Source organism: Mus pahari, chromosome X (assembly GCF_900095145.1).
Source record: "Mus pahari chromosome X, PAHARI_EIJ_v1.1, whole genome shotgun sequence".
NCBI lineage: Eukaryota > Metazoa > Chordata > Mammalia > Rodentia > Muridae > Mus > Mus pahari.
Window position 1 is genome coordinate 56,979,617 of NC_034613.1, and position 15,702 is coordinate 56,995,318.

Here is a 15,702-nt window from a genome sequence, read left to right on the forward strand (position 1 = left end):
CCCTCCTGTGCAGATTTTTTCTTCTGTGCTTTAGTCTTTATAATGAAAATGTTACTAGGAAATATTTCCTACACAATATATTTCACAAAGTTGCCCAGAAACGCCATGCTGTCTCTTTTAGTAATTTACACATGCTGCTTGAGATGCCCAACTCAGAAACACTTCTATCACCTGACTCCCAAGTTTTCAACGCAATAATGTTCCCTCTCTTAAATTTAATGATAATGCTACTCTCTGGTTCTGGGTAACGTTAAGTATATCAAATACATCCAGGATGGCCCCACACCTTCTTAATAACTACAATGTCTAATATATGTAATGTGAATCGTACGAATGTTTTAAGGTAAAGGTAAGTGAGGTTTGTTTCTCCAATTCAATTAAAATCTTCTTTAAAACTATTCGCCTCTGAGGAAAACAATTAAAGTATGCAATTATCTAGACCTCATTCAAATGATATGCAGATTTAAATTATCACACACACACACACACACACACACACACATATATATATATATATATTATATATAATGTATATATATTATATATATAATGTATATATATTATATATATAATGAATCAGGTATAGCCTATATATATAATAACTTCCACATATACACCCCCACACAATGTTAAATCCTCAGAACCTACACTGTGGAAAGAGAGAACCAACTCCCTCCATGCTTCACTGGTCAAAATCAAAATGGAAAGCACATGGAGAGATGAGTCAGTATTTTCCTTCCTTTGGGACTAATATATTTTTTCAAACAATTTGATAATTTCATTTACATATTCAAAGAAACTATTTAATTGAGAAATTTCAAGTAGATTGCAAAACAATTTGAAATTTAGTAGTCACAGTGTTTACATGGCAGGTTCGAATGTTATTTAATGCAAAAAAAGGTAAGGAAAGTCAAGACAGTGATTCAGTGCTTCATGAGTTAAATACATACCTACTGAAACTTCTGCACAATCATTGATAATGTAACTTGAAAAACAAAGCACTCCACATAGCATATGACCAAAGGGTAGAAGTGGTATATTGAGGAAAGAAATTAAGCATAACTATACATAAAAACAAATGCCATTGATCAACACTAAGGACAAGTGTCATTAAACAGCTCCATAAACAATTACATGAACACTAGCTACCTGGAAATACTACAAACCTGCTCTCCCATCCCCACTCCAGCCCCAAGATCTGCATGGGACCTTTTGCTTTTTTCTCTTTTCAGTTTGTGGTAAGTTATAGCAGTTGGATTTTGCTTTCTACAAGACAAATGTAAGTTGCAGAAGAGTTTTTATAAGGCCACTGAGTTAATTGTACCATGTACTGCCAAATCTAATTATTAGTGTTAGTGAGAGTGCTTCTTTGTTTCTACCAAAGGGCCTGATAATTCAACATTTACCATCTTGTCATGGCTGCAACCTATCAAACTGCTCAGAGCTCACTTGATGTTTAAGAGACATGGAGTCAGATGTGTACCAAACAAAAGAATGACAAATGTGTTGTGCCAATTTCTATTATAAATGTTGGTAGTGTGGGAATGTTTTGTGTATGTCGCATGACATATGATCACAGCTTATCTTCTTCATTGTTCTCGGAGAACAGAGAATGAAGACAAGATTTTAGAGCTGCCAAGTCCTGTTGATGCTGTTTTGAAAGAGAGATATCAATAATTATTATAAGCATCTCTTCAAAGAAGGCATCCAAAGATCGAAAAGATACCCAATTTTCAGTATTATGTATATACTACCTACATTTTCTGCCACCAGCTTCTTCTTCAGGTTTTCCATTTCCTTTTCCAATCTGTTTTGCTCAAGCGCATCAAGAATTATATGCTCCTCCTCAAGTTCTTGGATATTCTAAAACAAACAAAAAAAGTCTACTTCGATTGAAAATCCCCTTTTCATGTCATATTCAAACCTTACAAAGTATAAAGCTTTCAAATTTTCAGTCAGTGACAGTTGTTAGGAATGCCAAAAATGGTAATATTTAAGCAGATTACCATGACCTTGACCTCAGAAGCTGGCTGCATCATGGATCCCAAGTTCACTGCCCACTCTCATTAGACCTGCTGATCTGAAAACATACAGATTAGATTCAGTTCTTGTACCCATTTCCCCTGCCTGCTGAGTCCTCTGGGGCAAGCCAAGCTGCCCTGAGCAGCCTCTGTCTCCCAAACCTCCACTGTCTGGCCACCTTTTTATCTGCCCATCCTCACCTCCAATCCCCAACCCAGGTGTTCCCAGAGGTACATTCCGGCGACAGGAGACTTGCATTGCCCCCTGAGTACCATTGTCTAGCCTAGGAATATCCACTAGAGGCCTGCTACACCAGGATCATTGAGCTTAGACCTCCTTCCAATAACTGCCACAACAGGAACTGATGGCCAAAGGCCCACTAAATAACACAATCTGCCATAGACACATAGACACTGTAATATGACAGTGTCACAGCACAAATATTCTATTATAGCAAGCCCTGGCTATCTTGATACAACCTAAGCACAATAAGATACCTTAGCTCCAATCTTATAAGGACAATAAAAACTTTTAAAGAGGAATTGAATGAATCCCTTAAATAATTACAGGAAAATACAATGAAACAGGTGGAAGAATTTAAGAGGAAACAAAACACTTAAATGAATACAAACAAATACAATTTAAAAGGTGAAGGAAATAAATAATAGTGTTCAAATTCTGAAAATAGAAATAGAAGACAAAAAGAGAACACAAACTGAGGGAATCCTGGAGATGGAAAATCTAGGGACCTGAACTGAAACAACAGATGCAAGCATCACCAACAGAATACAGGAGATGGAAGAGAAACACTCAGCCATGGAAGATACAATAGAGGAAACTGATAGACCAGTCCAGGGAAGCAATAAATCTAAAAAAAGTTCCTGACATGAAACATTGAGGAATGTTTAGTCAGAATGGCTAAAATTTTCAAACCTCAAGTGGTAGCACATGTTGGCAAGGATGTGGAACAAGTCAAACCACTTCTCCATTGCTATTGGTAGTGCCAATTTGTACAACCACTTTGGAAATCAGTTTGACGGTCTCTCAGAAAACTGAGAATCCATTTATTTTGAGACACAGCTATACTGTTCCTGGGCATATACCCAAAACATGCCCCATTTTACTACAGGGACACTTTCTCAACTATGTTCATAGCAGCTTTAGACATAATATCCTGGAGTGGGAATCAAAATAGATGGCCCTCCCATGAAGAGTGGATTAATAAATTTTGGTATATCCACACAATGGAATGCTACTCCACTATTAGTAACAAAGATGTCATGAATTTTGCAGGCAAATGGATGGAAATTGAGAATATCTTCCTCAGTACTGTAACCGCTAGATAGAAAGACAAGTATCAGTATGTACTCACTTATAAGTATACATTATCCATAAAGTGCAGGATAACCATGGCACAATCCACAGAGGCCAAAAGTGGGTAATAAAGAGAGAGGGGTGGGGGAGGATGCATGAATCTTACTCAAGGGGGAAACTAAATAGTCATCTGAAGTGGAGTGAGAGAAGGAAAGGTGGATGGGGTTGCAAGGTGATCAGGTGTGAGAAGCACCTGTGAGAGAGAGACCTGGGAGTAAGAATGGAAATCAGGGGGTGGGGAATAACTGTGGTGACTACATAGAGGCCTGGGACAGGAGAGGACAAGGGGAGTCTACAGGGTTGCCTCTAGTGTAGATTCCTAATAGAGGGGGTTATAGAGACTGAAATGACCACTTCCTATAGCCAGACAGAATTTCTAGAGGAGGGAGAGGGACATCCATTCACCCACAGAACCTTCAACTCAAAATTTGTCCTGAGTACAAGATGTGCAGGGATAACAGAGGAGCAGAAACTGAGAGAACAACTAACCAATGACAGTCCCAACTTAAAACCTATTCCATGAAATAGAGCCAGGCCCTAACACTATTAATGATACTCTGCTATGTTTGTAGGCAGGAACCTAAAATAACTGTGTCCTGAGAGGGTTCATCCAGCAGTTGAGAGAAACACATGCAGAGTCCCCCAGCCAAACATCAGGCAGCTCCTGGGGAGTCTGGATGAAGAATGGGGGAGAGAAGTTGGGTGAGGGACACCTGAAAAAGACACACAGAGTCCAATAACATGGAACCTCGGGGGCTCACAGAGCTAGGGCCTCCAACCAGGGAACATGCAGGAGCTGTTCCTAGAGCCCCTACACATTTGTAGCAAATGTGCAGCTCAGTATTCATGTGGTTCCCCCAACAAGTGGAAGGGGGCTGTCTCAGTCTCTTTCATGCTAATTGGATCACCTTTTCCCTACCTGAACTGCATAGTTGGACATCATTGGGAGAGGATGTACCTAGTCCTGCTGGGAGTAGATGCATGAGGGTAGGGAGGTATGCAAGACTGGTGGGCTCCCCTTCTCTTGGGACAAAGGGAGAAAAGGACAGGCAATAGGGGTAGTGATTAGTAAGGGTGAGATTGGAAAGGGAGGAGGGCTATGAATTAAAACAAAAACAAACAAACAAATAAATAAATAAATAATAAAAGAGTTAAATGGTAGACATGAGTGAAGTATAGTCCACAAGAAGGGGGAAAATATTTATATTTTTATTGGGAACATGAGATGGTAAATGAACAAAAGAAATCAAAAGGAAACAGAAAGGGAAAAAAATTACAGGCCTATAGCAGCAACTAGAGTGTCTCCTGTCCTGCCCCAGGTACTGGCTTATGATAAAAGATAGAACAAGCAGTATGATTTCCATAGAACATGTAACATGATTTCTGTTTCCATTCCATAGATATGGTAGACACATTGCCTTATGAACATTCAAGTTACACAAAACATCACTGAATTTATTTTTCTTTTGAGCCAAAAAAGCTTGAAGAGGTGTACTCCATGGGTTGCTAACTGTGTTATGTGTGCCTGGAACAACTGAAATGTAACTGCACAGTTTCTGTCATATACCTATGACATGGATAAGCATATAAACAAGAATAATATGAAAAAGTTTATAATGGGTTTGGAAGGAGAACTTGCTGGGTTCTCTGGATAAAGACAAGAATTAGCAAAAACAACAACAACAACAAACATAAGGAAAGCAGGGAAACAGAGTAGGGGGTTGCTTCAAAGGAACCTACTATACTGAGGCATGGAAGCAAAGACAGTCAAAGAAAGTTTGATTTGAAGGAGAGAGACACTTTTGAGGAGAGCACTGGAAGATCTAAGAGTTAAGAAAGGGGGGTGATAATTTATTTGCACATTTTCAAGAACACCATGAGAGGTGGGGACTTTTAAATGAAAGAGGGATTGAAAGAGAGAACTCAGAAAATAATTGCTAGTATTAGCAAGATGTGATAAGGCCCAGTGGTATTCCAGCAGCTGAGGGAGTAAAATGAAGAAGAGGAAAGAGCCTCTGTACAGAGCACATGACCCACCCTATTGGTAACTTTGAGAGAGGAACAGCAATCGACCACTGTAGAAGTTTTGGTAATAAGTTCCCAATCCAGAGGTTATATTCAACAGAGACATTTACAAGAAACTGTTGGAGTAACTTTTTCTTTACAATATGTAAAGAAGGTGTGTCTCTGTACTTTCAATTCTGTACCTGTAGAGAACTAAATGCTGGCAGGATTCTTGTATTGTTATTTCTATGGCCCCCAACTGGGACTTCTATATCCTAAATATTCACCCTTCCTCACCTGCCTAAAGGCAATCCTGAATTACACCAGTGGTTGTCTAGCTGCTGTTTGGTTATAATAAAGGACTGATGGTCAATGGGTGGGCAGGAAGTTGGAGATAGACCTTCTTGGAAGAGGGGGGGATGATCAGGGAGGAAAACAGAAGTGGGAGAATTTGAAGTGGACATGGAGGGAACAGACAGGGACCACACAGGAACAGAGAAGGGTATAGAGCTAGTCACATGACTGGCTGTAGGCTAGATGGTCAGGTTCAGTTAGATGACCTAGCTGGGTGAATGCCCTAGAAAAGGCATAAGTGCAAACTCTTTACAAGACTTCATGTCAGTATTTATTCTGCTGGTGGTTCCGAGAAAGCACAGGTACAGGAAATACCTTCTATTTAGATCTTCAAGAAAATGGTTCTCAGGTTCAGTAGAGCTACATACATTCTTTCCAAGTTTAAACTCTCCATACACACCGAGACTGGGTATAGGGAACACTCAAGCACTTGAGAGAATTTGACAACTGCCACATTCTTAAAGCAGCATTGATTAGTTTAAAAGGTGACACTTTGGATGTGTTTGAATAGCAGGCTAGCGGGGGAGTAGATCTGGGAGAGAGGGAAGGTAGTGGGAACAGAGATAAGAGGAGTGGAGATCAGGGGAAATGTGGTTCAGATGTGCTGTACAGGAGAAGATTCACTTTTCAATGAAAAGAAGAAAATTAAAAAGATATTACAACACGAAACATCAATGAAAATTCAAAATCTTATATGTATTACATACATATATGTGTGTGTTTGTGTGTATGTATATATATATATATATATATATATATATATGTGTGTGTGTGTGTGTGTGTGTATGCATGACACACACAAACATACAATCACTCATATATACAACATACACATTATATATATGCATATATACACACATTTATATATATATATGTATGTGTATATGTATACACATGTATATATATGTATGTATATGTACATGTACACAAGTATATTTATATACATATGTACCTATATATCTATATCTATTTAACTACATATATTAGTAAATAGATAAATATAATTGGCTAAAAGGAAAACAGTATACAAAAATGGCCTCCAAAGCACCCTTTAAACTCCTGAATACTGTAGCTTGACATCAGGTCCACTAAGGATAGTTAGTCCAAGTGTATAACTGTGTTTTCACTAAAGGTCAATTCTCTGCATTCTTTGTTCATTCTATTAGGTATTTCAGCCATCTCTAACTGCTGTAAATTGGAACATAAAGCCACCATTGGACAAGATTAATTCTAATAGTAGAAGTCCCATAGCAATCTCACATGCTTCACTACGAAATAACAATGGTGCTAATATGCCTAGTGTGGTGGCACACACCAGTGATCTGGAGGCAGGGGCACACAGACTGTTGTGCATTCAAGGCCAGCCAGACCTATGTAGATGGACCCTGTGTCAAACAAACCAACAACAAACAGAACAGAAAAACTCATTTGCTTTTTACCCTTGCCTATATTCCACTCAAGAAAACTGCCCATACAAACAAGAAGAGTAAATCAACAAATTATTTATAAAAATAACTGATTTCTACTCTTTATGTATCAACTTCAGCATAAAGGCATCACAGAGCAGATTAAACATCAAAGTCTTCCAGTGTGTTTAGCTCTAGGTGAAGTCCTAATTTTACATTTCCTGATGTAAATGATTCATAAACCTAGGTAAGTTTTCAAATTAAATATGCCCTTTGTAATCATGGTTAATCTTGGAAAGCATTTAAAATAGAAAATGATCAAACTTTAAAAGAAGAATTTAATAGCTTCCCCATACAAACCCTCACCCCGCCCCCTAGATTCTGGAAGAACCAGCCTCTCTCCTGCTTTTCCCTATATACGGTGTCATTCAGATCTGATTTCTTAGTAGCTACAACAAACAGACCTTTAGAAATTGATCAGAAATAATTTTTGCTTCATCCATGGTTGCTTTCTGCACCATCATAGTGTTAGAAAAAAATCTTTATATGTTGACAGGATGAATTCTAAAATGTAAAAGAAAGAGGTGAAAAAAATGTAAGAAAATTAAATATTCACAATCCCAACTGAATTATATTTGAAGAAGCACACAATTTGCTACTTCAAATATTATTTTTAATGTAAATGATGTAAATTATTTAACATAAATAATTTTCAACAGTTTTTGGCTAAGATACTCTTTCTGTCACCAAGGTTCAAATTGCAAGTGTACTTGATGTTGGAGTCAACAGAGAATCCTTACAATCTGTGAATTCCTTCAGCACAGGAATATAAATAGGATATGATCCTTGTTGTCTATCATACAATGAGTATTAAATGTTGCACATTCCAACATGCACACAGATGAAGTTTCTCTATGCAGCCCTTTATTCTCCTTGACCTTGTCTCTAGCAGTAATCTTGGCATAACCCCTGCTAGCCTTCAAAGTCGCCCCCTAGATAACTTCATCCATGATATCCAGATAGATATCTTTCATCTATTAAGTATGAAAAAGATGAAAGGCATATGACAGTTATGGGATACTGTTTTAGGACATTTTAGTCAATGTATTAAGGTAGAACTTGTTTAATATTTAACCAACTCTCACAATACATTGGTTCCAATGCTAGGCCCGATACAATAAAACTGTCTTCTTCTTGCCCAACTTTCACCACATTCATTTCCCACTGTTGAAAAAAATTCTCGAGGCTCTGAGAATAGTTGGGATGAAGCATCTCCCTATAAAACATAACAATGAGCATGGTCTTAGACTATGAGGGTAAGACAGATTATGTACTCTCAAATAAAAATTATTTGGCATAATTCATACAACCAAGAGAGGCCAGAAAAATAATTGAAATAATCTAATGGGAGATAGAAAAGTGAAGTCATGTGGCCCCATTATAAAACTGTACTCCTAAGTTACAACGAGACAGTATGTCACATGCCTTCCCTCTTGATCAATAAGTGTTCACTGCTATATTAATTTTCCATAATTATTTATTTGACCTCTACCTACTATACTATGTTTTTCTCTTGTTAGATAACGTAGATTCTGATAGAGCAAGTTGATGTATTGCAGGTAACATATGCCTTCCTCCACAAGGACTGCTGTAAGAGAACTCTTCAGTGAATTTGTCCTCTCCCAGGCTCACAATGACTTTCCCAAAAGAATGGCAATAGCAATTTGAGACTCATTCAAATGTCACTAAAATTTAAGACTCATAATTACGATATATTAAGAGTGTCTATATAGATTGACTTTATCTGCTGTCCTGTGCATAATGCTTTGGCGCTGACACTACATGCATGTACCCAGCCAATTACAAAACATAAGCATCAATGACTTTTACAGTGATAGAGTTATGCTGTTTTCTAAAACGCAAGAAGCTGACTATAGTCATTGTATTCTACATTGAATAACTCAATTCTGCAAAACCGAGGTTCTAAACCTAATACAAATTTCTATTAAGAGGAAAGTCAAGATAATTGCAGTTTTCAGGGGAGATTCAAAATCCATGCATACTGATCCTGAATCTGCCTTTATTGGCGCTAATGAAGAGTAAGAAATTGCACAACTTTTGTAATTCAAAGAAGTCAACAACTTTCCCTTTCCCTTTGTTGCCTTTTAAAAATATCCACAAGTTTTTCATTCAGTTTTTCACTCAGGGTGTCAACAGAAGTTAGTAAAACTTGACAAAACTCTTTTCTCTTTGCAAGGGATAACTCTGTAAGGTCATGTATCCATGAAATAAAATGTATTAGAAGATAAAACTGGAAGTTACTTTGTTCCCATATGTTCAAATTGACATGGGATATGTTCTTTGAGCAATGTCACAAAATTATTAATATATGCATCATTCCAAAGTACAAACTTTATGACATTTTTATAAACATTTCCATTTTCCTTCCTCCTTTCTATTGAACCAAATTATATATATCATTTATATACACATATATGAAATGTTATATATGATATATATACATGTACAGATATATCATATGTATCTATATATATGTATGTACATATACCATATATATCATACGTATATATAAATATAATATACCACTTAATGTAGGGAAAAGAAAAGTCCAAGTCAATATGGTAATTATTTTATATCATGTATATAAAGATATCCAAAGACAACTTTGATTTTCTCCCCCAGAATCAGTTACTGCAAAAGAATATAAACACTTAGTACATATTCTTCTCTCCAAACGATAATTGTAGGATGAGGTCTTGTGAGAGCACATTTGATAAAACACAAATGCATTTTATTTTAAACACTGCTAAAACATACAAGTAAATATACAATATGAAAGGCACATTTAAGCACTCTGATCTATGATGCCTAGGCACTGTATTTACTAAAAATAAAATAAAATAAAATAAAATAAAATAAAATAAAATAAAATAAAGTAAAATAAAATAAAATAAAATAAAATAAAATAGAGAGAAACAATATCTTTGGGGATAAACAGATTAAATACAGAACATTTAAATTCTTAGACTTCATAACACATGCTTACCCATAAATGCTGGAAATATTTCACCATGTGAACTTATATCAAGGAAATATGGGCCATAGCTATGTTTAGAACGTACAAATCAAGTAATGTCTGCAGTGATATAGATATTTTATCTATCTGTTAACAATTTCTATGTTTCTTCCTAATCCAAGCTCCTTATTAGCACCAAGAAGACAAAAGCTTTCCAAGATACTTGTTTGTATAAATTGTCTCTAGAGATGGGTCAAAAATCAGTGAGGAGTCTTACTAACATTGTCACTAAAGAGGTGTCCTAAATGTAGTCAATTTGTAAAGATGTGGGTCAATTCATAAAGCAGAGCTAATAGTTAATAATCAAGTGTAAAGTGTATGTGGTTAAGGACCCAACTTCACACACTTTTCACTGGGGAAAAGAACAGCAACAAAAGGAACTTTCTACTAAATAGCTCACTCAGTGTTAGTAAGGGTTGCATGAAAAGACTCCCATAGGCACTGGGATTCTAGGAAAAACAACATCAAAGACCCAGAAAAACTAAATCAATCCTGAGCATGAAAAGAGCATGTTGAAACTAATAAATATAAAAGACAGTAGTTTAAAAATGGAGATGACCTCATCCAGTCCATCCAGGAACACACATCCTACTCAATTTCTGCTGTGTAAATCACTCAGACTTCATCATAGTAAAAACTATTTCTGTTTCCGTAACACCACTTTAAAAAGCAAAGACGTGTATACAAAAATAAAAGAGACCCTATACATACACAAGGCAATCCAATATATGTGAAAGAGACATCAAACAGAGTCCTGAAGGTCAGTGACTTACTTATGACCAAGTGAAAGTTAAATGATTGAAAAATAGCATTCTGAATGGCAAGTGTCTTCTTAAAAAAAAAACAAAAAAACAAAAAAAAATACATTGAGGTTCTTTTATCATATTCTGAACAGATACCCTATGAAAAACATAATTTTTAAATGAGTATATGAAAATGCAGTTCATCTTATAGTAAGTATTGTGTTATGTGGTATTTTACAAAGAAGAGTTGAATTTTCTGAAACTACCTTACAATGACAGTCAAACAAGACTATAGATTACCTTGCCTGCTCATCATCAATGATCTCAATCACCACGGGTTGTTCTGCTATATTGAAAAAAGTGGGGGGCGAATACAAGAAATAAGTTGAATCCTAGACAAGAAAAGTATATTTAAATCCTGCTTCAGCTCTCTATCTCTGTCTCTCTGCTCCCCCTTTCCCCCAGTGGCAACCCCCCCCCCCCAGCCTTTGTATATTTTCACATGCCTTCCAGGGTTAAAGTGATTTTAAAATCATGTCCTTGCCAGGGGAGAGTTTGAAAGTGAGGGTGGCTTAGGCTAGGACTTCTGGGATGAGAATATCAAGGGAGAAATCTAAAGTCAACAAACAGCTTAAGAAACTTGAGATACAACATTCAGCATTTGAAACTGAAATCTGAAACTTGAATCTTGATATCTGGAATTTGAATCCTGAAATCTGAATCACTGATCCTGGCTGGGCCTGGGCTTCCCTTATGCACCACTTGCCAAGAGATAGGTCTGATTGTTCCCTGGGGGTAGGCAGACACTTGCAGAACCCTCCAGATTTTACCTGGCTGGCAGGGAACACTGTGCTGGATGACATCATCGAACCTGACATGTAAACACTGTGTCTAATGAAATTTAAATTGTTTTGCAATCTACTTAAAATTTTTCAATTAAATAGTTTCTTTGAATTTGTAAATGAAATTATCGAATTGTTTGAAAAAAAAATATATTAGTCCCAAAGGAAGGAGAATACTGACTCATCTCTCCATGTGATTTCCATTTTAATTTTGACCAATGAAGCATTTTTTTTTTACTATAAGTGCATATGCCTTAATCATAAAAATGCATGGGACTTACTCTGCCATACCCGTTTGTACACATGTCTGTAATGATAAGGCTCAGCCTGTAAGCAATCCATCTACCCAGTTTCCCCTTCCATTCTGCCCAACTTCTTATAGCCCCTCAGCCTGTTCTATATTCAGGTCCTTCTGAAATTGTTTCCATGTATGTGAAAGAACACGAGCTATGAGTGTCTGCCATATTTCCCTTAATGTAATGCTCCGAGATTGCATACAAGTTTTTTTTAAAGGACAGTATTTAACCCCTTTTTGATATCTGAAGGATATTTTATGAATATATATATATATGCCTGCTCCTTTTCTTATGCTCTCATTTGTTGATGGACAAATAAGCTTTTTGTGCTTTATGTGCCTCCTGTACCTGAATGACCATATGCCATGATGGATTACTATTGTCACCAGGACTAGACTGAGAATTGTTTAGGGGATTAGTAAAGTGCACATGTGGCATATATGTGGAGGTATTTATGTGGAAGTTTGAGAGAGATACAGGAGAATGCCTTTCCCTGAACATGGATCAAAGCATTATAACAGGCTGGGAGCTTACATGGGATTAAAGAATAAAAAGAGAAAGAAAAGTAGTGTATGAAAGCTTCATTTTTTCCTCAACTGGTGCATCTATAACTGAGACCATCACTGGTAGATATCAGATTCCAGCTTCTTCATACTGTCAGTTCAGATACACACTAGTGTTGTCCCAGAGAGCCCCAGACTTCCAGACTTGGGTTGTGTATACATTATTTTTCTGGCTTTCTTAAAAAAAAGTCATTTGTATTTTGGGAGTGTCTTATTCAGGGTTTCTCTTCCTGCACAAACATCATGACCAAGAAACAAGTTGGGGAGGAAAGGGTTTATTCAGCTTACACTTCTACATTTCTGTTCATCACCAAAGGAAGTCAGGACTGGAACTCAAGCAGGTCAGGAAGCAGGAGCTGATGCAGAGGCCACAGAAGAATGTTTCTTACTGGCTTGCTTCCCCTGGCTTGCTCAGCCTGCTCTCTTATAGAACCCAAGACTACTAGCCCAGAGATGGTTCCATCCAAAATGGGGCCCGCCCCCCTTGAAATGTAATTGAGAAAATGCCTTACAGCTGGATCTCTTGGAGAGATAACTCCATGAGATTTCTCTGTGATAACTCCTGCTTGTTTCAAGTTGACACAAAACCAGCAAGTACAGGGAGAGTATGAACAAATACAATAACGTATTTGTGATTGTCGAAGTCACCTTGTGGGAGGGAGTTGATTCTCTCTTTCCACAGTGTAGGTTCTGAGGCTTTAACATTGTGTGGGGGTGTATGTGTGGAAGTTATTATATATATAGGCTATACCTGATTCATTATATATATATATATATATATATATATATATATATGTGTGTGTGTGTGTGTGTGTGTGTGTGTGTGTATATATATATATATTATCTAAAATATGATTTTTGACATTATATATATATATATATATATATATATATATATATGTGTGTGTGTGTGTGTGTGTGTGTGTATGTGTATACATATATACATATATACATATATATAACACATATATATACATATATATGTATATATATATATGATAATTTAAATCTGCATATCATTTGAATGAGGTCTAGATAATGGCATACTTTAATTGTTCTCCTCAGAGGCGAATAATTTTAACGAAGATTTTAATTGAATTGGAGAAACAAGCCTCACTTACCTTTACCCTAAAACATTCGTATAATTTATAATTCACATTACATATATTAGACATCATAGTTACTTATAAGGAGTGGGGACATCCTGGGTATATTTGGTATACTTAATGTTACCCAGAAACAGAGTGGAGCATTATCATTAAATTTAAGAGTGGTATCATTATTGGTTAGAAAAATAGGGAGGCAGGTGATGGAAGAATTTTGAGTAGGGCACTTGAAGTAGCATGTGTAAATCATTAAAGGAAACAGGATGGCCTATCTGGGCAACTCTGGGATATGGAGTTACAGTTGTGAGCCAGCTACCATGTGGTGTTTTTGGTCACTGTAATTGGGTCCTGTGTAAAACTGGTAGCACTCTGTAGTGTCAAATGGTGTGGTGTCTCTTGAGCCCTGAGTCCTGAATTATGTTTCTTCTGTTTTTCATAATTTTGCTTTTTACTTTGTATTTACTTCAATGTTTGTTTATTTGGAACTAATAATTTCAGCCTTATTAAATTAGGGTTGTATTGTACCCCAAGCCATTGAGCCTGTTAGAAAAACATGGCTGAGCCAGGCAGTGGTGGCACATGTCTTTAATCCCAGCACCTTGGAGGCAGAGGCAGGCAGATTTCTGAGTTCGAGGCAAGCCTTGTCTACAAAGTGAGTTCCAGCACAGTCAGGGCTACACAAAGAAACACTGTCTTGAAAAACAAAACAAAAAAAAAAAAAGAAAAAGAAAGAAAGAAAGAAAGAAAGAAAGAAAGAAAGAAAGAAAGAAAGAAAGAAAGAAAGAAAGAAAGAAAGAAAGAAAAGTGGCTGAAGTAATAGAACTGAGTCTTATGTATGTATTTATTAACACAATTTTGGGGCAATCATTAACCTCTTTGAGCTCTCCTTCTTCACCTAAAATATGATAAGATGATTTCTAGAATACCTACAGGGCAAGGTTTTTCTAAAGATCATACATAGTTTTCAATAAATGCTGACTTTTATTCCCAGTTTATAAAACAGACGTACAAGTGGAAACCATTTTAAATAATAGTAATATTAATTATTTTCCATTATAGCACACACACTAGTTTCATGCATTTGCCTAAGAATTTCATTTAGTCATTGGTTTTTTTTTTTGCTTTTTTTTGTTTTGTTTTGTTTTGTTTGTTGTTTGTTTGTTTGTTTTTGAGACAAGGTCTCTGTGTAGCTCTGGCTGTCCTGGAACTCACTCTGTCAACCAGGGTGGCCTCAAATTCAGGAATCCACCTGCCTCAGCATCCCAAGCTCTGGGATTAAAGTTATGGGCTACTACTATCCAGTAGTCATTGTTTTTAATAGCTGAGTAATACTCCATTATGTAAATGTACCACATTTTCTGTATCCATTCCTCTGTTGAGGGACATATGGGTTCTTTCCAGCTTCTGTCTGTTATAAATAAGGCTGCTATGAACATAGTAGCGCATGTGTCCTTATTACACATCCTTAGAGGATCTTTTGGTTATATGCCCAGGAGTGGTATAGCTGGATCTTCTGGTAGTACTATGTTCAAATTTCTGAAAAACCACCACACAAATTTGCTTAATTGTAACAGCTTGAATTATCACCAATAGTGGAAAAGTGTTCCTCTTTCTCCAAATTCTCTCCAGCATATGTTGTCACCTGAGTTTGTGATCTCTGCCATTCTGACTGGTGTGAGGTGGAATCTCAGGGTTGTTTTGATTTGTATTTCCCTGATGACTAAGGATGTTGAACATCACTTTAGGTGCTTCTTGGCGATTTGATATTCTCAGTTGAGAATTCTCTGTTGAGTTGTATACCCATTTTTAATAGGATTATTTGGTTCTCTAGAGTATAACTTCTTAAATTTTATATATATATATATATATATATATATATATATATATATATATAT

The 15,702-nt window shown here is 36.5% G+C and overlaps 1 pseudogene; it reads right to left on the reverse strand.

The window, feature by feature from the left end:
* Nucleotides 1–1,573: 1,573 nt before the first annotated feature.
* LOC110314335 lies at nucleotides 1,574–11,863 on the reverse strand (annotated as a pseudogene).
* Between the last annotated feature and the right edge of the window lie 3,839 nt (nucleotides 11,864–15,702).